This window comes from Rhinatrema bivittatum, chromosome 1, assembly GCF_901001135.1.
Source record: "Rhinatrema bivittatum chromosome 1, aRhiBiv1.1, whole genome shotgun sequence".
Classification (NCBI taxonomy): Eukaryota; Metazoa; Chordata; class Amphibia; order Gymnophiona; family Rhinatrematidae; genus Rhinatrema; species Rhinatrema bivittatum.
This window is the reverse complement of record NC_042615.1, coordinates 343413896-343436946: the sequence shown is the minus strand read 5'-3', so window position 1 is coordinate 343436946 and position 23051 is coordinate 343413896. Positions and strand designations below refer to the sequence as shown.

General features: G+C 42.0%; 1 protein-coding gene across 1 annotated transcript in view; it reads left to right on the top strand.

Annotated features, from left to right (window-relative positions):
- Positions 1–367: 367 nt before the first annotated feature.
- PTPN13 (protein tyrosine phosphatase non-receptor type 13) overlaps positions 368–23051 on the top strand; it is a 659094-nt gene continuing 636410 nt past the window's right edge. The window contains 1 exon segment of the mRNA XM_029599218.1: positions 368–658. The gene's annotated coding sequence lies outside the window, so the exon portion shown is untranslated.

The following is a 23051-nucleotide window of genomic DNA, read 5'->3' as shown; positions in this document are numbered from 1 at the left end:
TGGACATCAGCTATAGAAACAAGGGTCAGCAAACAGTGTACTTGAGCTATTTGCTCGCTGACCTGATGAAAAGAGGAAAGCCTCCCAAAGCTGATCACAGATGTATTCCCGAAGTCCAATAAAAAGGTCTCCCCTACAACCTATTTTGTTGGCCCTTATTTCTACATAGCCAGGCGGAGTCACCGGCGCCTTCTGCAGTTTGCCATCAGCAAAACTAAACCAAGAACTATACGGGCTTGGGTACATCAGGTGGCAGTAGGGAGCCATTTTTTTCCTTCTCCTTTTCCTGCCAGGAGGAGGAGGAGGATGAGCCCAAGAAGAGGGAGGGAGGGAGGCAGAGGCTGTGCGTCCCGGTTACCATCGGCGAGCCGGAGCTAGAAACCCTCCCAAGGGAGGAGGAGGAGGACCCGTCTCTTCTGCAGCGGGATGCGGAGCAGGGGCTGGCCGGTCTAGGCGGAGCTCGGAGCGGTTTCAGGAGCGCCGGCTGCCCGCTGTCCCGCGCGAGGAGGAGGCTCGCGGGCGATGGGGCTGCTCCCAGGCTTTGGACGAGGAAGAGGCAGCGGCTCCAGCTAGCAAGAGAGCAGCAGCAGCAGCAGCAGCACCACCTCCGCCACCACCACCGTCTGCTGCCGGGGAAGCCTGCGCCTGAACCCCAGAGGTAAAAAAGCTGTCACGTGCGCGGAGAACTTTTCCTTCTCCTCTGGTTAACAATTGTTTTCCTCATCTGACCCCCCCCCCCCCCGAAGTGAAAATACAGCGAGTTTGCAATTGCGGATAGGTGGGCAGTGAGATCTGTTGAGGTTTAGATGCATGAAAAAGCCATTTGCTATGGCCAAATAACTGTATATCCGTTTTGATGGGATTATGCTGATTTTAAATCACTCTCCTCCACCCTCTTCTTAATCTCGTTCATTTATAACTCCGTGCGAATTCACTGCTGTTGTTTTCAGCAGGCCTGTGTCTGTTTCTGTTGTGTTTTGTTTTTTTTTTAATTACCTTGGATATCCGCCAGGGAGATCAGATTAATGCAGAGGGGTTTTCTTTTACTTTGTTTTGGCCTCCCAAGATCCAGGGATGAAGACACGTTTATTATGGTGGTTATTCAGAGGGCATGACAGATGGTGCTCTCAGACGCTGGGAAGTGATGCAGGTTAGCAACCAGGATAAACATTTGAGGGGAGTGTTCCGAAAGCATCTTGCAACATTCACTGAGCTCAAATGGAGACGCGATTTCTGTTTCTCTTACTACCTCTTCCTTCATCTCAAGATTAAGTGAATCTGTTTTGCTTCAGTGTCAAACAATTCTGTCGTTCTTGGCATCGTGTATGGGAGCAACACCTCCACAAACCGCAGACTACAGCTTTTTGCCCCTTTGTTTTAATTGTACATTTCAAAATAGCTGCAAGTTACCTCAGAGCAAGATGGTCCCAACCCTCTTCCGTTTAATGGATGTAAAATGGGGCAGCCGATGTTCTTGTCTAGGTGGGGTGTTAAAAAAAACAACAACCCCAAAACAATGTGTAGGATAACAGAAATGAGGGATATGAAACAACTTGTCCATCAGAGATTAAGATCTGCATCAAGGGTGCGAATCATTTTACAGAAAAGTTACAATCCGCCTACCTTCAAATCAAGACATGGCTGTAATGAACTTAACAGTTTGGCAACCAGGGAATGGGGTGGGGGAGAGCAGCATTTGTAGTGGGGCTGACATCAGATGTTGTGTAAATCCTGGCACTCACAACTAGAATTATTTAACTACATTTTTAAAAGAATAAAAAAAGTTTGCATGTTTTATACCATACTTCCCTACCTACCCTCAGCAGGCACTTTCCTGGACAGGAGAAACTGGTAAATCATTGGGGATTATATTTAGTGACTTATATATAGGGACCTTCATTTTCAGTTTTCATTTTATTTTTCCTGGGAATTTCAATGTTTATGAAAAAAAAAATCTGTGGGGAAAATGACTTTGTTATAACAAAAAGGAGAAAAATCAGTGGAAAAGTCATTTGTAAAACTGCAGAGAAAGTTTTACAGTCAAGCACAGTCTAGTTTTTCTCTGGCTACATGTCTCTGTGCTTTAGGGGAAAACATTGTTTTTCAGTGTGCTTTGCATTAGCCAGATTCAAGGAGATTTCAGTTTCTTATTTTTCTTTGCAGAGATGCAAATGTGACCATTGAATGTTTGCACTTTTAATCAAGGGGATGGGGCTGGAGGGGATGACACAGCCAAGTCTGGAGAAATGGGAATCTGAAATCTGCTAATATTTTGTTTCAAACTATGCTAGAGGCAGGAAGCCCGCAAGAAACTGAAGCCACAGGGCTGGCCTAGAATAAACAAGACTGAGGGTCTGCTTACCTCTCTTGCTGAATCTGTATGCAGTATTTTTTACTGCTTCGTTGAAGCTGTAAACCGGTCAGCCAATGTGGCATGGCAGTAAAACGTTTTTACTTTTTTATTGGAAAGGATATATATAACCCCCCCCAGTCAACTATTTAAAAGAAATGCAAGACATTATTGAAAGGGCATCAGAAAATAATGCCAAGATTAAAGATTTGTTTTGGAGATTTTCAGGTTCCTGTGCTGCCACTCCTGACTGTTGCCTCCTTTAAAGCAGGAAGAAATTAGTTTGAGCAGGTGTTCAGCACTATCCACCTGGCAGACAGTAAAAGCTGTTCAAATGTCTAAGTTACTGCCATAATTTCAGGGCCTTTTCTGTCTCAGAATGCATTGCAAGACAGGACTAAATGGAATCTCGAGAGCTCATCTAGTCCATCCCTGTCTAGGTCTAGCTTCTTTGGATCATCTCAGTCCCCAGTTGGGCTCTATCTGGAGTTAGCTTGCAGAATGCAAACCTGCATTAGAAGTAAGTTTAAGAACCCAGTCTATACTTGCTTCCAGGTTGCAGAGGTAGAAAGGCATGCAGATAAAATGCTGTCCTGCCAGAACATCATAGCCAACCCATAAGCATTCTAGTGTGTCCAGCCTTTGGGTCAACTGTGTTGGTTCGAACTATGAAGAAGTTGTTATAGCATTAAGAGATTGGAATAGACTGGGGAAACATCGCATCAAGGCACACAAGAGCGTAAGATCATCATTGTCCTCATTGTTTATTTATTTTACACTTTTCCAAGCATTTTACAACGGGTTAATGTTTATATTCTAATAGCTCGGATAAATAAAAGGCACTGGGATACGTGATAAGTACATAAAAATAAATACATCAGGGGAAATACATCAGAGAGGTACATTAAGGTGTTGCGAGGTAGAGCAAAAGAAATAGAGTACTTTTGAGGGAGACCAGTTAAAGAATGCATGTAGGTACAGTTTTAGTATGCTAGGATGATTGACTTCTGTGTCCAATGGGATTTTAACATCTATAATTTCCTATGGTCTTTTAATGATCAGGGAGCACAGCTTGAGAAGTCGGTCAGCTTAGGTTTGAGGCCCAAAAGCCACCTCAAAAATCATGTTTTTAATAGCTTCCTTAAGACTAGCAAATTTGGGGCTAATTTAATGTTGATTGGCAAACAATTCCAAAGGGCTGGGCAGAACCAGAGAAGGTTTTCTTTCTGATGGTTGTGAAGTATAGTTCATTAGGTGAAGGCACTTGTAGGTGGGCTTGTGACCATGGACGAGGGCAGTGGAAGACCACATGTCAAATGAGTTGGCAACTAAGGTAGATTGGGAGTGTAGCAGTGTTTGGACTTAAAGGCCAAAACCAAGATTTTGAATAGGCTGTGTAGAATATTGGGAGCCAATGCAAAGTTTGTAATATGAGTGATTATTTCAAATGTATTTTTAATCCACTTAGTAGAGTAATTCTGCTATGGGCAGAATGGAAATATTTTAAATAAAACAAAAACAATTTCATTGAAAATCAGTAGGGTAGTAGCATTCTGTATGAATTGCAGGCACTGGGTAATAGGCTAGATCCCTATGACACTCAGCAGGGGAAAGTGAATGCAAGATGATGCTAACCCCGGTGAAGAGTCTGGGAGCAATTGTGGAGGAAGGAGTAGGACCAGGCTAGTGCCAGGTTTACTAGCCCCAGATCTTTTAAACTGGTGATTAGGATGTCATAGTCAATGGTGTTGAATGCCATGGAGAGATTGATGACTATCAGCAAGGCTGTCCATCCATGGTCCATGCCTAGTCGTATTTCATCAAGTAGGCTCACTAGTACGGTCACTTTGCTGAACTGTGTGACCGGAAGCTTGACTGAAATGGGTCTAGGGCCTCTATGGTCAGTAGAATATCAGATAGCTGTGCTAGCTCTGCTTTTTTTGATTGTCTTAACCTAGAAATGGTAGTTTTTATACTGGGCAGGAGTTATTCAGCTTATTTGATTCTAGGTTGAGTTTCTTTAGGGTTGGTCTAATGGTTTCTGTTTCTAGGCAATCTGTTAAAGTGTCCTTTGGTTAGTGATACATTTTATAATGTGCTGGAGGCAGCTGAGTAGACCATGTCAGATTTTCTTTATTAATCAGGAGGGGCAGGTTATAGGTTTAAGGTTCGAAAGAAGGGCAAAAGGAAGTGAGCTTTAGGGAAGGCAGTGAAGGCTCCAATTCTCTCTGATTGTACAAGGTCTTATTGGAGAAGAATTTAGCCAGCTTATTGCAGTGCATTGGAGCCAGCTCTGTAGGTGCTTGAGCAACCCAATAGTGAGTAAACTCCTTCACTGTGTCCAGGGAGGGGTAATTTGTGTTGTTTAGCACCTCTACTCATTTTGAAATGTTGGCTCCTATGTTGCTTTGTGCTTCTGATGCCAAGAAAGGGGATAGGGAAGGTATAGATCCTAGTAGCTTATTAACTGAAATAGCTCTCCGGCTGAGATTTTTGCTTGGTCAATCCATTTTTGAGTACTAAGCCATTTTTGCCTCCTTGATGGCTCTGTGATATGATGCTCGGTGTCACTGCAGTTATATTTCCATCCATCTGCAGGGCTGATTTTTGCTATATTCGTTTGTCACAGTTGTGAGCCCTTGTGCCGTGGCGTGGTTGACTCAGCCTAGTAGGTGAACTTACCAGGCCCACGCCAACAGCTGGCGGACATGCCCTTGGCTGGGACTGAACTGGACTTTCATCTATACTAGTTCCCCCCCCCCCCCCCCGCAGGTTGAGATTTTAATTTCCAGGGGCTGGCAGAACTTAGGCGAATGTCCCAAAGGGCGGTAGAAAAGAGAACGTTCAGGGCCAGGCTGAAGTCAGAGCAGGCAGCAATCAGACAGTTATCAGATACAGACCGAGAGTCAGGGCAGGCAGCGAGAAAGGCGTAGTTGGGTTCCATAGCAGAAGTCAGTGGCAGGTGGCAAGCAAGAGAGTGGTCCAGGTCCATAGCAATGGTCATAGACAGGTGGCAGGCAAGAGAATGGTTTGGGTCCATAGCAAGGTCAATACCAGGAAAGCAGACAGACGAGGGACCAGGATGGGACCATGCAGAGAGCAGGAACGAAGCAAGGCAGCATCAAGACTGGAGCAAGGCAGGAACAGAAATATAGGATCAGGAACACGGCAACATGCATTGCAGGAAGCAGGAGGACCTGTTGCTGAGGCATCTGCAGGAATCGCGACCATGCTGACGTCATGAGAGGAAGTATCTGAGCCGCTGTTCCTGCCGCAGGGTCTTTTTGGCACTGTCAGCGACTTGTGCGCACATCTAGGAGGCAGCTGGTCAGCAGGAGAGATGTGATGTTGCGTCAAGGCCCCAATCCCAGCGTCTTTGGGTGAGTGCAGCCGATCGCAGGTACATCCTGCAGCCGGCCAAACATTACAGCATTCTAACCTTCTTCCCATTTGTTTTAATTCTTTTGGATCTGGTATGAAGCTAGGGGTATGTTTGGGGCTTCTGATGTAGCAGGTTTTCCCTAGCTTAATAGTATTGATAGCCCTTTTGAGTTCACTCAGGGGTAATGTATTCAAATGGGTTAATTTTGCACATTCCTTGACAAGAATGAGCTTCACTTGTAAGCCAGGGTATGTTCACTAATGAGGAGGCTGAGGTGTGGCAAGAGCTAATATCTGTTTATAAGGGAACCCCCAGATTTTCACCTTAGTAATACAGTCAGTGGCCCCTGTGAGTGATGTCAGAGTAGAATGGGTGCACTTAGGGAGATTGACATGTCCCAGTTGGGAGGTTTAATAAAACTCCTGTCCATGTGAGTGCAGTTCATTTTCTGAGATTCAGTCTGCAGTCCTTAGCCTGAAATACCATCCCTCTGCGGAGTAGTACTGGTGTGTGGTCTATCCCTCCACAGGGAAAGGATCAAGAGAACACCTTTCTCAACAGAGAGATGCTGATGAAGAAGAATTGTTCCTGTACTGAAGAAGTGGCTGGGCTACAAGGTCCAGATTTCCAGGAGTGGGATGAAGTCTTGAGGTTCCAGAGAGTGAATCCCTGAGAGGTTGTGAGAAGATAAGAAGTTGTCTTAAGGAAGAGAGGTTTAAGTCTATATTCCTCATTTGTCCAAAGACAGAACTAGGAGAAGTTTGGAAAATAAGAGGATTGTTCTTGATGGGAGTTCAGTGAGAAAGCTGCCCAGCTGAGGAAGGTCCTGATGAGTTGCGGACTGACCAAAGGACTCAGAGACTCATCTACTGTGAGAGAGGAGGAAGGAGAGCTGCATCCAGAGGAGATCTCAGAGAGGAGGGTTCCTTCCTTAGAAGGGTGTGCAGCGTTTTGCTAATACTTATTTAAAATCACTTGTTTCCCATTCCCTCAAAAGTTCAGGACGGGGTACAGAAGAGCGTACATAACATTTTGACAAATACACACTCATAAACAAACAGTTACACAATTGCTCCTTCGACAATGTCTGTTAAGCTGGATGGAAGGACTATGTTAAGCGCATCATCAAGATACTATAGCTACATCTCTGACATTATCAAGATGGGAAGGCCACTTTAAATAAAGCTGTTTTTAAAGTCCCTTTAAAATCTTTGGGATCTTTTATGCTGTGTAAAATAAGCGGAAGGGAGTTCCACAGTACTGGGCCAGCTGTGGACAAGACCCTTTCTCTTGTGCTGAGATAGGCTAAGTGTGGGGAGGAAATGTCTAGGGGGTATTGCCTTTCAGAATGTAAAGTTGGTGATGCAATACTTAATCTTAGTGTTGAGTAAATCCAGGGAGAAGTAACGTTATTGAGAAGATTGTATATCATGACAGCTGGTTTATATAGAATTTGCTACTGATAGGCAGCCAATACAGGGGATATTTACGTATAAATGAATGGCAGTTCCAGTAAGCATATGTGCAGCAGCATTTTTGGGTTATTTGAATAGATTTGATTGCATTCTAGGGAAGGCTTGTGAATAGTGAGTTACAGCAGTTAAGAGTATTGAAAACTAATAACTGCAGAATTTTTAAAATCTTGGGGATCCAGTAATGGCTTAAGATGACAGAGTAGTCATAATTTAGCAAAAGAATTCTGGATAATGTTTTTGATATGTGGTTGCAATGACAGGGAAGGACCAAGTATTATGATTGTGCATTTTCTTAGGTGTAGTTAACATGTAAGTGTCAAAGCGAAAAGTTGGACACCCTAGTATTATAATTTCAGAATTTTTAAAGGTTCAATGGCAGTTTGTGATGAAAGAGCCAAACTTTAATTGCAGACAGACATAGAGACGCAAATCTAATGGTGTTACTCCAAGTGGATTTTAGGGAAGAGTAGAACTGAACATTGTCTGCATATAATTTGTATGAGACACCTAAAAAGGTGTTAAATAGAATCTGAATAGCGCTGCTGATAATGCAGAGCTTTGCAGAACTCCTGTAGGCATGGTAATGGTAAACCAGAGGAAGTAGCAGAAGATATTCTAACTTGTTTATGGTTATGGCGATATGATGTGGATCATGCTAGAACTGATCCAACTAGGCCAATGTCCATTAGGTGAGCAAGGAGAATGTCAAATGCTGAGGTGTTATCTAATAGAATTAGCATGTAAGCTGTGTGCAGAAATCAAATTGTTGAAGTATGGAATAAAAAATGCAGAGTTTCAGTGCTGTGAAATTTTCTAAACCCAAATTGATACTGTTCAAGAATTGAGTTGTCAAAGAATTGGGATAGTTGCTTCAAGACTATGGATTCAATTATTTAAGTGAGAAACGGTAATGAGGAGATAGGACGGAAATTTAAGAACTCAGGGGAATCAATGGAAGGTTTCTTTAGGATACATCTAACTAATGCTTATTTTAGTGTATCTGGAAGTCTGCCACATAATAGTAAAAGATTATATTTGCAATTGGTTTGAAAATTTCATTTCTGGCCTTTTTTGGGAAGGGAAGTGGAACATGGATTAAATGCTCAGGATAATGAATTTAGTCTATTAATTATTTGTAGTATTTCAGGTTGTGATACTTCTTCAAATTCACTCCAGCGTGACATTTATATCATCATATGAAGAAACTAGCAAAAGATTCACACAGATCTGAAAGTGTATCAGCAGGTGGAAATGTATTACTTTTGGTTGGTGAACTGATAAAGTATTTAACAGTGCAGTATAGTTCAAGAACATTGTTTCCTGAATTTGTAATATGGTTACAGTAATATCGTTTTTTGCTTTATTAGAGAGACTGAAAATATTTTTTCTTGCTCTTGGATTTATATTTCTGAACTGTTTGGTGCATCTGACTCTTGGTGTATCCTGCAGATTTTTGTTTGCCTACTATCAAAGACAAGTAAAGACTATTTTTGAACAATAGCTTAGGGGTGCAGTGTGGTGTCTGGCTGGCTGTGTCAGGACTGCTGTGCAGAAGAGCCCCAGAAGAGAGAAAAAACCCCCAAGGGTCTTGAAAAAGAGATGTCCCCACCCTATTCTGGAAGGACCTGGGAGGCATGGATACTACTTTGGCCCATGATCCTCTCAGTGAGCCCCTGTGCCTGTGTCCAGATCAGGGCAAGAACTGCATGTTTTTTTTGATGGGTTTTTTTTAAGGGTTTGTAGGAGGGTTTCTGGATTGATATGCATGGTGGGCCTGACCAGTTTTCTAAATTTGGCATCTGTGATTTTTCTGCAGGAACATGTCATTAATTTGAATTGCACTGTGTGGTAATCTGTGCAGGAGAGCAGAGTAACCTAGGTTGTTGATGAGGCTGAGCCAGTATCTTTTAAGCTCAATTGCTACCATGCGTGAAATAACTGAGCAGTAGATAAGACTGAGACAGGATGAAATTCTCACCTCTTTGGTGCTCCTGAAGCTCTGCCCCTCCATGGGGATGCCTTGTACGACTTGTGACCGATATCTTGTACTGAGTTAAGATGAGAATCAGCCAAAGAATTGTTCTACATCTGCTTTTGAGACCACATCTGAAGAAAGGACCCTTCTGGTCTGGATGCTCACATACTGCCTAGCTGACTAATTTTGTAGGCTGGTCTAAAACTAATGTACTGCAGTCTACAAAGAATTCCAGTTTGCTTTCGGAGGCTTCAACAGTTCTGTATTTTAAATCATGATTGCAGATTCACTGATTCTTTGGGGAGGGGGGGGGGGATATAGCATCTAAACTGCAGCAGAGTCTATACTCTCCAGATTTATTGCAGCGTATTGATTTATTAAGGTTAATTATTCTTTAAGCATCAGAGTCCCTGTTATGCTCAAGTCATTTTTATACAAATATTTTTTCTTATATTTACATCAGAATGGTCATAAATAAGGTAATTGTTTGTGATCAACAATTCCCGTATTTAAATAATGTAAATCATGAAACCCTTCTATGAAGAAGGTCTTTGGATGGGAGTAAAAATGTCTGGTAAAGCGTTTAGTTTTTCATTGGCGGACCGTTATGCAACCAGATCACCCAAGTTGGCTGTAGTTAACCTTTGCTCACATGGATTTAATTTACACAGGAAAAATCCAGTCTAGTGCAGACAGTTTGATGTTTTATTAAAAGACTACTGTCCCACATGGCTGTCTTCTAGAATACGCAGCAGATCTCCGTCATAGCTCATGAGCCTAAAAAACTGGCAGTTGGATTCTTTGTTAAAAGTATCTCTGCTTCAGAACAAGGTCAGAGGATTTCCGGAGCTTGGATGGAGACCTTCAAGGAAAACTTGGTGCTGCAGAAAATGTTATCAGAGCTTCAGTAGTTATGTATGCTTCTTCCTTTGCCAAAACCAGACAATGGCTCGCCAACTGCTGAACAGGCATTATGTCCAGGGTTGAGTCCAAAACACTGAGTAGGATGAAATGCAGCTGTATACACTCAAATTGAGTTTAAAAAAGTTATTTTCCCTATATACATATCCATGGGAGCCAACTTTTGAAAAAGATGGGGGTGCTGAACTTAATACCAGCAAAAAAGAAGAAATACAACACAGTCATGAGTGTGACTGACTAGCCTATATTTAAATGTCCAGAGAGGAGCAGGTAATGCAGACATGGGGAAGGCTCAGGTGGTCAAAACAAAAGCTAGGGAAGCACCCAAAGTCCCACCAGTCATTCTTCTCCCCAATCCCAGCTCATCCTCATAAGCCTCCTTCCTCCTGCTCCATTCCCCCCTCCATGAGTACTTTCCCCCATCCTCACTTGTCCACACCATTCTCTCTCAACCCTTGTTTGCTCTCATTTTCCTAATCTCCTCTTCCTTCTCTCCCCATCTTTTCCTTTTCCCCCTCATAAGAAGTTGGTTCAGACTGAGGGTCCATCAAGCCCAGTATCCTGTTTCCAACAGTGGCCAATCCAGGTTACAGTACCTGGCAAGTACCCAAACATTAAATAAATCTCAAGCTACTAATGTCGGTAATACCGTAGCAGTAGCTATTCCCTAAGTCAGCTTGATTAATAGCAGTTTATGGACTTCTCCTCCAGGAACTTATCCAAATCTTTTTTAATCCTAACTGCACTAATCACATCCTCTGGCTGCTAATTTAAGAATATAAGAACATAAGATATGCCACACTGGTTCAGACCAAGGGCCCATCAAGCCCAGCATCCTGCCCCCAACAGTGGCCAATCCAAGTCACAAACACCTGGTAAGCACCCAAACACCAAACAGATCCCAAGCCACCACTCCCCACTGATTAATAGCAATCCATGGATTCCTCCTCTTGGAATCCATCCAAATCCCCTTTAAACCCAGTTACACTAACTGCCATAACCACATACTCTGGCAATGAATTCCAGAGCTTAACTATGCACTGAGTGAAAGAATATTCTTTGATTTGTTTTAATTGAGCTACTTGCTAACTTCATGGAGTGCCTCCTAGTCCTTCTACTATAATAGAAGTGAGAGAGCAAATAATTAATTTACATTAACCTGATCAAGTCCTTTCATGATTTTGTAGACCTCTATCATATCCTCTCTCAGTCATCTCTTCTCCAAACTGAACAGCCCTATCTTCTTTAGCCTTTCCTCCTAGGGCAGCCGTTCCATGTCCCTTATCATTTTTGTCACCCTTCTCTGTACCTTCTCCATTGCAACTATATCTTTTTTGAGATGTGCCGACAAGAATTGCACACAGTACTCAAGGTGCAGTCTCACCTCCCCTCATTTTATTTATTTATTTAAAAATTTTGAATGCCACTGTCTCCAAAAGATTGCTCATAGCAGTTTACAGTGCTTCCATACTTCCTCTGTACTCATAATGCTCCCCCTCCTTCATGGGCATAATTTTAATTGTCTATGTGGGGGCAGGGGGGTTAATACCCTCTCTTCTTCTTCTTCTCCCTATATTCCCTTAGCTTTCTGTGTTCCTCATTACCCCATGACCTGTCCTTCTCTATTCTCCTCCCAGTTTCTCTTTCAATTCCTCCACTCCCTAGCAGGTTCCTTCTCACCCCTCCTTAGCCAGTGGCTCTCTTCTGCAGGCTTGTTTCGCCCCTCCTTTTACTGATTCCCATCTCTCATAATCCTGTTTGGCTTCCCTTCATTCTGGGGCAGTTCTATCATTAGGCAGGGTGAGGGCGGTCACCTCAAGTGGAAAACTTTTGGGGGCGGCAGAAAGTGCCCCCCCCCCCCAAAAAAAAATACCCCTGCAGCAATTGCCTCACCTTGGCAAACAAAAGTACTGACATAAGGTGCCAGCGAGGTTCCCACGGTCTGCTGGTACGAAAAGGGCCCTGTGCCAATGGGGATCCTACCCCCACCAGCAGGAAGACCTGCCTAAGCTACCCTAGTGCTGTTCATCTGTCCACTGGAGGATAGTGGCTGGTGGAGAGGCAGATCCAGCGGCTCTTCTTTTGCAGAAGACCCCCAACAGCTGAAGAAGAAAAGGAATCTGTTGAAGAAGGAGAGATAAGGGAATGGAGAAGATGGGTGAGAAAAGGGAGGGTGCAAAATTGGGGTTAGAGGAGACTGAGTAGAGGAGAGGGTGAATGGAGGACAGGGGCTGAGAGAGGGAAGGGAGGCGAATGAGAGGAAATGTATTTTCTTTAAAAAAAAACAAAACACCTTATATCCTGCACATATCAATACATTCAAGGTGATTAACAAAAAATAATATTCATAATTAAATTCAATAAATATCTAAAACAACAACAACAAAAACATAAGATGGATTTTTAGCATTAAATTGCAAAATATGTACGATGAATGTTCCGTGTTATTAGTAGCATGGCAAGCATTCTAAAGTGTTACGTTGGTAGCAGTCGATCAGATCATTCAGAAAAAGCGAGCTTGAACAAATTGGTTTTTAACATCTTCTAGAATTGAGTGGGACAGGTAGTTACTATTAACTGCTGGAGTATTGTGTTCTAAAAAATGGGCCCACCAATAGAGAAAGCCCAGACCCGGGTTTCGCTTAAATGTGTACTGCTTAGTGGTGGTCCTTCCAACAAACCATTATTTGCCAAACTTAAAGCTCTGCTGATGAAACAGATACAAAGTACAGGGTTCAGACTGGATACATCATGAGAATTTTTGCCTATTCTATAGTGAATAGGGAGCCAGTGTAGAGTTTGCAACATTGGGATGATATGCTGTCTAAAACCTGTGCCAGTTATGACATGAGCAGCTGAATTCTGCACTATTTGTAATGGTTTAAGTATTGTATTAAGTAAACCAAGATATAAGACGTTAAAATAATCTAAATTGCTGATAACCAGTGTCTGCAAAACAGATCAGAAATCCTGCTGTGATAACAGTGGTTTCAGATGTGGTAGCATGTGAATCTTGTATAAGGCAGAGCATGTCACATTTTTTATGTGAGGAATACTGGGATTGAAGTTTTCTATACTTAATCAGGAAAGTTTGCATTTTGAATTGTTGCCATTGTCTCTCAGCACATCTAAGCATGTGTTTCAAAGGAGCTAATGGAGAAGATGGATTAAGGGAAAGTTTGGATGAGTGGCGAGTGGGGGTTAAAGAATGGGAGGGTGCTTGTGAGTAAGAGAGCATGTGTGTGAGTAAGAGAAGAAGGGAGCATGTGAGAGCTTGTGAGTTATGGAGGGAGGAAGCAAGCATGTGAATAAGCGAAATAGGGAACAAACATGTAAGTAAGGGAGAGAAGGAGTAAGTGTGTGAGAACATGTGTGTAAGAGAGGGAGGGAGGGAGTAAGCATATGAGAGCATGTGAGTAAGAGGAGAGGGAGCCAGCATGTAAGAGGAGGGAGGAAGAGATAGGGGAAAGAATGGAGTAAAGGTATGAGTGGGACAGAGGGAGAAGACAAAGTTTGTGTGTCCTCCTTCACTTCATCCCCCCTAAATCTACGATAATCTCTGGGTGACTGGAAGCTAAAAGGTATGGAGAGCAGGGAATTGTTTTTTCCTTTATTAGTTTTAATTATTGTGTGTTATTTGATGTGTCTGCTGTTTTGAAATATTTTATTGCTGTTTGGAAAATTTTTAGAAATTTTTATATGATTTTTTAATTATTGGATAATTCATCACCTGTTTTAAAATATGTATTCTTTTTATTAGTATAGTTATATTAATATGATTGATGTTTTATATTTTTTTAATTTTGTTTGATATGAGGAATGATTTTCTGTTTTTCCACTGTTGCACTGCATACAGGGTCTGGCTCATTGCAGATTCTTTGTCTGCACATTTTTATTTATACTTTTATGATCTCTTTATTCTGTATTTGGTGAAGGTCTGTATATATTCTGCATGTGTGACTGAGGTGAGGTATTTTGTTAGTTTGTAGTTTCTGTATAGGGATCTATAGCAGCCTGGCTTGTTCTGTTTCCTAATAGGAGGTATAATGGTGTTTTAGGACCTGGTGTAATATATGCAGTGTTGCCTTTTCATAAGTAGGGCTATTACTGTTTTAGTGCTGATAATCAGTGCTGTTTTGGTATAAGAGGTTTACTATATTTGAACTGTTGTAGTTCAATATAGTCATGGCTTTCAATGACCCAATTTACTCATTACTTTTAAGCTAACACCCAATACTTGTTACAACAGACCTACTACTATAAGAATCCCAAGTGTCTTTTTTTTTTTTTTTTTTTGCAGGATTTTCTGGTTGGCATCACAACAGTGCATGTAAATATATATGTTGTAAGTGATTTTTACCTATTTATTTTGAATAAGGATATTTTTTGAAAAATATCCTTTTTGAAAAAAAATATTTTGAAAAAGGATATTTATATCCTTTTCATGTAAATTCTGTCATTAGAAATTTTAATTCTGTGTGTGTGTGGGGAAAGGGTCAGGTTTGGAGGAGCAAAGCTATAAGGTTCACCTAGAATGCTTAATATGCTTGCACTGGTCTAGAGAATGTGCCACACACATTCCCCCCACCGTTCAACTTAATCTCCCACTTCTCCAGAGTGCAGAAGCTGGGGAAGGATGAGAGAGACGTGGACACATGCCCCTTCAAATAACTCCTCACCGCATGTCGTCCTCTCGCAGCCCATGTCCTCTTTCCCAGCTTGAATCCCCTTTTCCCTGTTTCTTTCCCCTTCTTATAGCCCACTTCCCCTCTTTAAGCCTTCTCAGCTGTTCTCCCAGCCCCTCGCCCTGACAGCCTGTGTGTTTGCCTCTCCCACAACTCCTTTCCCAGTCTCTCTGCCCCTCTCAGTGCCTTGCTTCCTCCTCTCCCAGCCAGAACTCCTCACAGCAATATTCTTTCTCTCTTACAACCAATCCTCCCATCCCCTAGCCTGCATTATCACTCCTCCTCAATCCATTTCCCAGCAGTTCTCTCAGCCCCTCTCTCACCTCCCCTCAATAGCTCCTCTGTCTCTCTTTACCTTTTCTGTTCCCTCTACTAGCCTTCCTCCCCATCTCCACTGGACGCCAGGAAGCCTGTCTGTCCTACAGTGCTACTCCTCTCCGGTCTCCTTGCAGCCCATTATTTGTTTATTTATTTTAAAATGTTTATATACCGCCTTTACAAGTAAATTGATCAAAACAGTTTATAATAAAGTGTAAAATAAAAAATATGAATATAAAAACAAACAAAAAAAGAAGAAAAATTACAAAAAATTGATTAATATAAAACAAATAAATAAGAATAAGATTATTCGTGTTTTTTTACAAAACGAGAGAAAGAATGCTAGTGCCTAATAACTATGTTGAAATTTTAGAAACATTTTGAATTTTGATAGGAGTTATTCAGTTATTGGAATTTTTATAATTAATCAGCCAACTGCAGGGTAAGGCAGGAGCAGTGGCAGGGAGACAGAAGCACTTCATTACTGCCTTTCCCCATAGCCCTGCTGCATGGAGCTCTCAGCTCCTGATCCACAGGAGTGCAGTAGACAGTATTGGCCTGTGCCTATGTTCACACCTGCCTGTCCTAATACAAATGGGTACGACTATTTAACAGGAGCAGCAAAGGTTAGAATGCAGCTAGGAAAGGAACAAACAGCCCTGAATTTGAGAATACTTTTTGTAAAAGTTACATATAGAGTATGATGGCAGATAAGAACTATCTAGTTTACATCTTGTGTAGTTTTATTTATTTGATTTTATATTCTGCTTTTTGGCACTTCAAAGTTGATTACATGCAGTTACTTTAGGTATTTCCCTATCCCAGAGGTTTGTAATCTAAGCTTGTGCCTGGAGGATGAAGTGACTTGTCAAGGGTCACAAGGAAGGTCAGAAGGATTAGAACCGTGGCTTCCTTGGTTTGTGGCCTAACCACTAGGCCACTCTTCCACAGATGCCAAGTAATCCCTGGCTTTCCCTTCAGCTTTTAACAACTGGGGATGCTCTGTGCTTATTCTATGTTTTCTTGAATTGCATTATTAATGTTTCTTCCACCCCTTGTTCTGGATAGGCTATTCCATACATCCAGCACCCTTTCTCAGTTCCCTTCCAATGTTTGGATCCTGTCACCCCAGGAGATAGAGTCTCTGTCTTGTTATAAGACCTTTAAGGGCCTATTAAAAAAAAACTTTCTATTCAGGCAAGCATTCCTATGAAATGAAGCAAGATGTGAGCCAGGCTAATGCATCACTTTAAGATCTTTAAGGGTCTATTAAATACCTTTTTTAGTCAGTCAAGCATTCTTATAAAATGAAGTCGCAGATCTTTGCATGATGTGATGTAGGCCTGTTTAGGGCTGATATTTCTATGCCAGTGTATTGACCATTCTTGTATTCATTTTTTAAAATTATGTATGTTCCTTATGGATGCTGCTTAGAACCTGGGCGGCTTATAAATACCATAAATAAATAAATATTGTAAATAAAAAAACATTTTTTGATGTTACTTCTGGGTCTACCTCCTGGGAGCCTTATAGCATGACCTTCTTTTTCTAGAATTTTCTTTCCACGGTTTACTTCTTGTACATTATTTATAACTTTGAGGTATTTCATCATCATCATCATCATCCTCATCCTTATCGTTTATGTCACACTTTTCCAGTAGAGGAATTCAAAGCGTGTTATAGCGGATTACATTTCAATAGGTGAAATTACAGTTTGCGGGCCATAGATATCATAAATATAAATACAGTTTTAAAATGTACACTTAATATTAATTTATTCACTCCTTCACTTACTGCTGATTGGTCCCTTCATTGTCACATGTCAGTATAAAAAAACAAACAATCAGGAATAGCCCTGCTGGAGGAGTTCCTGGGCGAGTGAGCATATTTTAAAATAACCTTGCATGACATTCCCAGTTTTAGCAATTAGCCACAAGTTTGCCCAGTCCTTCTCAAGGTTATCCAGACCCCTCTGGTTCTTGAGCCTGTACTCCCCCCAGTTGATCCAGACCCCTCACCCATTCATATGAGGCCTAAACAGAGATTTCTGCAGACTTACACCTCATCAAGAGCAGAAGTAAACATGTGCGGCTAACAGCCCGCCCCGTGCTGCAGCCACCGTATTTAAAATATGGATTTACACAAGTACATTTTGGTCCTGCCCCAGAACGTCCCTAACTCTGCCCCTTTATTTTTTTTCTTGCACACACATAGATGCATGCAATTTGCGGTTTTAAAATATGCGTTGCTTGCACTTTTTAAAATTCACCCCTTTATCATTATAATTATGTAGCTTAATAATTACTGCTCGAGCTCTGTTTCCTTTCTCGGGGACCAGCACCAGAACTCTAAGGGCTCTGTCAATTTTGATGACACCTTTAGCACAGTCAAGGCCCAGTAGATTAGGCAGCCATTTTGCAAAGAAATGAATTGCAGCAGAGACTTCTGCCTTTTCAGGAATGCCAGTCACTTCACCTTCTGGGCCTATTTTCTAAATCATCCAACTTCTCCAGTATTGATTCTTATCTCCGGTCCACTCTCTCTATCTTTGTGGTCATCGAGGTAAGTGACAACTCCAAGTTGACAATTCTCCCTTCAGCCTCTTTTAATCAAGTTGCAGTGTCTTCTACAATCTGAGCAATTTTGTCCACATTGATCTCCAGACGAGAATCTAATTTTACAGAGATCTTTTCAGCAAACCTCTCTGAGATTTTGGATATATGTAATATGATCATCAGGCTCGGGCCTACTCCTTCACCCAAGATTTGTCATTTCCAATCTTCTTGTGAATTTTCTTGAGCTTTCTGCCCTGTTCAGCTCATAAGGAGGGAATTGATCTTTTAGGTACTCCTTAGCTGCAGACATTCAGGCCGATACAATCCAGTGCGCTCAGCTGAGCGCACTGTTTAACCCATGATTGGACGTGCGTCCACAACCCCTTATCCCATAAGGGGTTTAGTATCCAACCCTTCCCCCCCAAAACTACTAGCTCTCATCACATGCAAATGCATGTTGATGAGGCTGTTAACTATTCACCCCAGTTACAAAAAAAAAAATGTGCACCTGACCCGCACATTTTTATGCTCAGAAATTAATGCCTGCCCTAGATCAGGCGTTAATTTGTGAGCAGCCCAAAAAAGTGTGCACAGGTAAGGAAAATGGATGCTTGTAAAATTGAGCGTCCCTTTTCCTAACCCGCTGACAGCCACCTCTCCTGGGCGTCCGCTGCCAAGGAGTCGCTAGGGGCACGCAGTTGTCCCTAGCGCCTTCTTTTTAGCATGGCTCCTCATTTAAATATTGTATTGCGTGCCCAGGAGAGGTGGCTGGGCGCACATTACACATTTTCAGGGTGTCTTTACTGTACCGGCCTGTTAGTGCATGCAGGAACCTCAAGGATAAATTAGGGGGAAAAAACCTCAAAAGTGTAAGAATTATCTCAAGTAAACATATACAATCTCACTTTTGTGAACAATGAGGCATGGGAGGCTTCCTTCCTGCTTCAGGGGTTACTCAGATCACACTAGTTGTAATTGTAGAGATCCTGGTTTTGTCACAAAGTTTTCAATGAATGATGTTGCTATTGTCGTCCATATATGCAGCTGAAGTGTCCTGTGGCAGCCACAGCAATGTTGGGTGAAAGAAGGTTGTAAACATCTTGGATACTAGGCACACTGTTACTTCGCCAGTGGAGATATACCTTTTTCTCGGTGGACCAGGCACTCAGATAGGTGCAGTTCCTTTTTATATACTTTAAGAGACATTTTTTTAAATGCAGTAAAAATTCTTAAAAAATATATACATGGACTCATTTTATCAATTATGAATGACTGATTATAAACTTTAGCACATTGATGGGGGATCTGGAAGCACAGATTCACTGTGTCCATCCAGTGCTATAGGGTGGTCATTCACTTATTATTTAATATATGAACTATCTTTCTATGTCTCATTGTTCACAAAAGTAAGATTGTATTTGTTTGGGAACCTCAAAGATGACAGGGTAAGATAAAACATTTTCTAATGATGGGAACTCAGCCAGACAGCCCCGTCCCTGCTCATAGCATTACCAGAAGTCCTAGTTTTACTTCCTTGAGATCAGATAGGATCATTCTAAGGTTGCTCCCTTGCTTGGTATACATCAGTCTCTCGCTTCTCCTTGCATTCTGCTCCCTTGGATTTTTTGCACCCTAAATACAATGGCTCTTTACTTCTTTGCATGGAGGGTTAGCTGCCAAGCACTCAACCACTCCTAGAGCTTTCTTAGGCTGCTCCTCATTCTGTCTGTTTCCTCAGAGGTGTCTATTCTGTTACAGGCCTTAGAGTCATCTGCAAAAGGACAAACCTTTCCTACTATACTCTCTCTCCCAAGGCTAGCTTTAGGCAGGTGCAAAAGGTGTGACCACATTAGGCTCTGCATCTGCAAATGGCCTGCAGTTGTCAAACGAAGAGGTCTAACGACAACCCTGTAGCAGCAGCATCAGGAGTGGGGGAGGTAGGCTGGATGCATGCACTTCTCATCTTCCCCACACTAGCTCTCTCCCAAAGCAGGGGAAGCTCCTGGGCCAGATTGTTGGGCCCAGTTGCTAGGATAGTGAGTGCGGAGCCTATGGAAAAACCCCTCATTTCATTGCAACACCAGGCTGTACTCCAGCCTAGATGGGCCTGCCCTATAAAATATTGTTCAAAGAGTTATTGAACAGAAGCAGTCCCAGGACAGATTTCTGGGGCACTTCACTAATCAATCTGCTTTCCTCAGAATAAACTCCATTTACTACTGCCCTCTGTTGTTTATCATTCAGCAGTTTCTAATTCAGTTAACCATATTGGGACCCACTCCTAAGTTGCTTAGTTTAATTATGAGCTATCTGTGTAGGACAGTATAAAATGTTTTTTGCTGAAATCCAAGAATAGCACATCCAGCTGATGCCTCTGACATAATTCCATGCATATCCAATCAAAGAAATACCATCAGATTTAATTGACATGGATCTCCCTCTATAAAAATCATGCTACATTGGATCTTGAACCCATTGGATTCAAGATGCTTCACTATATTTTTTCCTTTATTAGAGCCTTTTTTTAAAGTTTTCTACTGAGGTTAGACAGACTGGTGGTTTATAGTTTCCATCCTCCTCCCTAGCACCGTTTTTATGAAAAGTGATTGTTTCGGCCCTGCAGAATCACTCCGTTTCCACATATTGAACAGATCTGTTCATGGATCCTCTAGAGCAGGGGTCCCCAAACCTGTCCTGGAGGGCCACCAGCCAGTCGGGTTCTTGGGATATCCACAATGAATATGCATGAGAGAAAATTTGCATGCACTGCCTCCATAACATGTAAATTTTCTCTCATGCATATTCATTGAGGATATCCCAAAACCCTGACTGGCTGGTGGCCCTCCAGGACAGGTTTGGGGACCCCTGCTCTAGAGCATCTCCTTCTGAGGTGTTTTTTGTGCTTTACATCCATGTGATAGAATTTTAGCCTACCCATGTTTTTGAATTGACCGGGCTGAAGTACCTCCGCATGCGTGCTGTCTTTTGGATGCGACATTAAACCAAGATTCTGTCTATTCTGAATGTTAAAGATCCTATTGCACTTTCTCCCAAGGCAGGAATGTCAAATCCCAAGGTCATGGTTCACAAAGTGCACAGTTTGGCCTGCCACTATTTCCCTCAGTAAATTAACCTAAAGCTCCTCCATTTCCGCTTGTAAGATTATATATTTTTTCCTACGTCTTATTGCACGGTGGATGTAAAAGTGAGAGATGGAAAATAAGTGGATGGGATTCGGGGTGGGGAGGAAGGGCAGTTGAAGTGACTTAGAGTAGACGGCAGTGAAGAGTTACAGTAGAAGAACAAACCGGGTAACATAAGGTTTAAACAGATATCATATGTGCATAATATGAATGTAATCAGAATGTAAAGGATGACATCTCTTGAGTAGTTTTACACTCCAACAGCCATGAGGTCATAGCAAAGCCAACATTAAAAAAAAAAAAAAAAAAAAGCAAGCCAGGAAAATCATCTTTACTATTTCCTCTGATCACAAACCAAAACCTGTTAAGACAAAGCGATGGAGTGACTCAGACCAAAACACCTGTGGGTAACCTAGTCATGCCCACGTCTCAGATTGTTGCTGAACACTCCGGAAGCCTGATAACACAGAGATTAAATACTGCAGGAACGTTTTTGGGTGATGAATGAATAAAATGTATTATCCATTGCATAAAAGTTACATGCTGCACCCTAAGAGAGAGAGAGAGAGAGAGACGTCTGTGAGCAACATTTCAACTAAACAGGAGGAGTGCTGTGGATTTGTCTTTGTTCGGTTACATAGAAAAGTCCACGCGCATACGGTGGATGCATAGTGACAATTACAGAAGATTGGTTGAATTAGCACAAACTTGAAATTAGTGAGCAGCAGCAGCAGCATCAGTCCGTATAGGATGAGGAATGGGGATTGTGGCAGGATCTGTAGCAATGGAGGATTCTTCTTATATATTTTTCAGGGAGGAGGGGAGGTGGGCCTGCAGTTTCCTCTTGCTGCTTTGGGCTTAATTAGAACTGGCATCTATTGGACTCTGATGCCATGAGCCTTCATTCACAATGGCTCAGGAGTTTTCCTCTGTTTTATTACCCCAACCTATCCTAGACATTGCAGTGACAGTTCTTGGAAAGGGAGCTGCAGACAATTGCTCCCTTGAGCCTTAGTCTGTCCAGTAGGTGTTACCATAGTGCTGTGGCTGAGACTCCCTCCCTCCTTCCTAGGGACTGGGAATGTTGCTTCTGTAACATCTCCAGCCCTGGCTGGGAATTGAATCCAGCTCTTCCTCGTTGCAGCGTGCACCACTTGCTGCTGAGCCACAGGGTTGGCCTCTTAGACTTTTATTGAATAATTCCTCTCCCCATGACCATTTCCTAGCTGCTTAAAAGCATGCTCTGTAACCCTTTCATTTCCCTTCCCTTGCCATGCCTAACTTATTAAAGTATTGTTGCATAAGTAGGTCACAAACACCCTCCAGAAAGCCTCTTTTTATCCATCATTTTTTACTTATATTCTGCCTTTCAGGTGCTTCAAAATGGATTACATTCAGGTACTATAGATATCTCCCTGTCCTCAGAGGGCGCACAATATGTACCAGAGGCAATGGAGGGTGAAATGATTTGCTGATCACAAGGAGCAGCAGTGGGATTTGAACTCTTGCTTCACTGGTTCATAGCCCACTACACTAACCAGTAGATTACTCCTCAACTCTAGTGTTATCTGAGTAATGACATTCTGTGCATATTTTTAGGCTCCTGAAAATCCATATTATGCACATATGATATAGTATATCTGGATTTTCAGAAGGCGTTTGATAAAGTCCCCCATGAGAGACACTGCAGGAAATTAAAAAGTCATGGGATGGGAGGCAGCATCCTATTGTGGATTGGTGACCAGTTAAAAGACAGGAAACAGAGAGTAAGTCTAAATGGTCTGTTTTCCAAATGGAGAGAGCTAAATAGTGGAGTGTCCCAGAGATCTGTGGTGGGACCCATGCTGTTTAACATATTCATAAATGATCTGGAAAGGCGAGCATTGAGTGAGGTGAACAAATTTGCAGATGATACAAATTATATTTCAAAGATATTTAAAACATGAGCAGATCAGGAAGAACTGCAGAAATACCATGCAAGACTGGGAGGCTGAACATCTGAATGTCAGATGAAATTTAATTTTAACAAGTGCAAAGTGATGAACACAAGAATAATTAATCCTAACTATAGGTACACAATAATGGGTTCTGTATTAGGAATTAGCACCCAGGAAAAAGAGTCATTGTGGACAATGCATTGAAATCCTCAGCTTCGTGTGTGGCATTGGTCAATAATGCAAAACAAAAAAGAATCATTCAGAAAGGAATGGAAAATAAAACAGAATATTATAATACCTCCGTATTGAT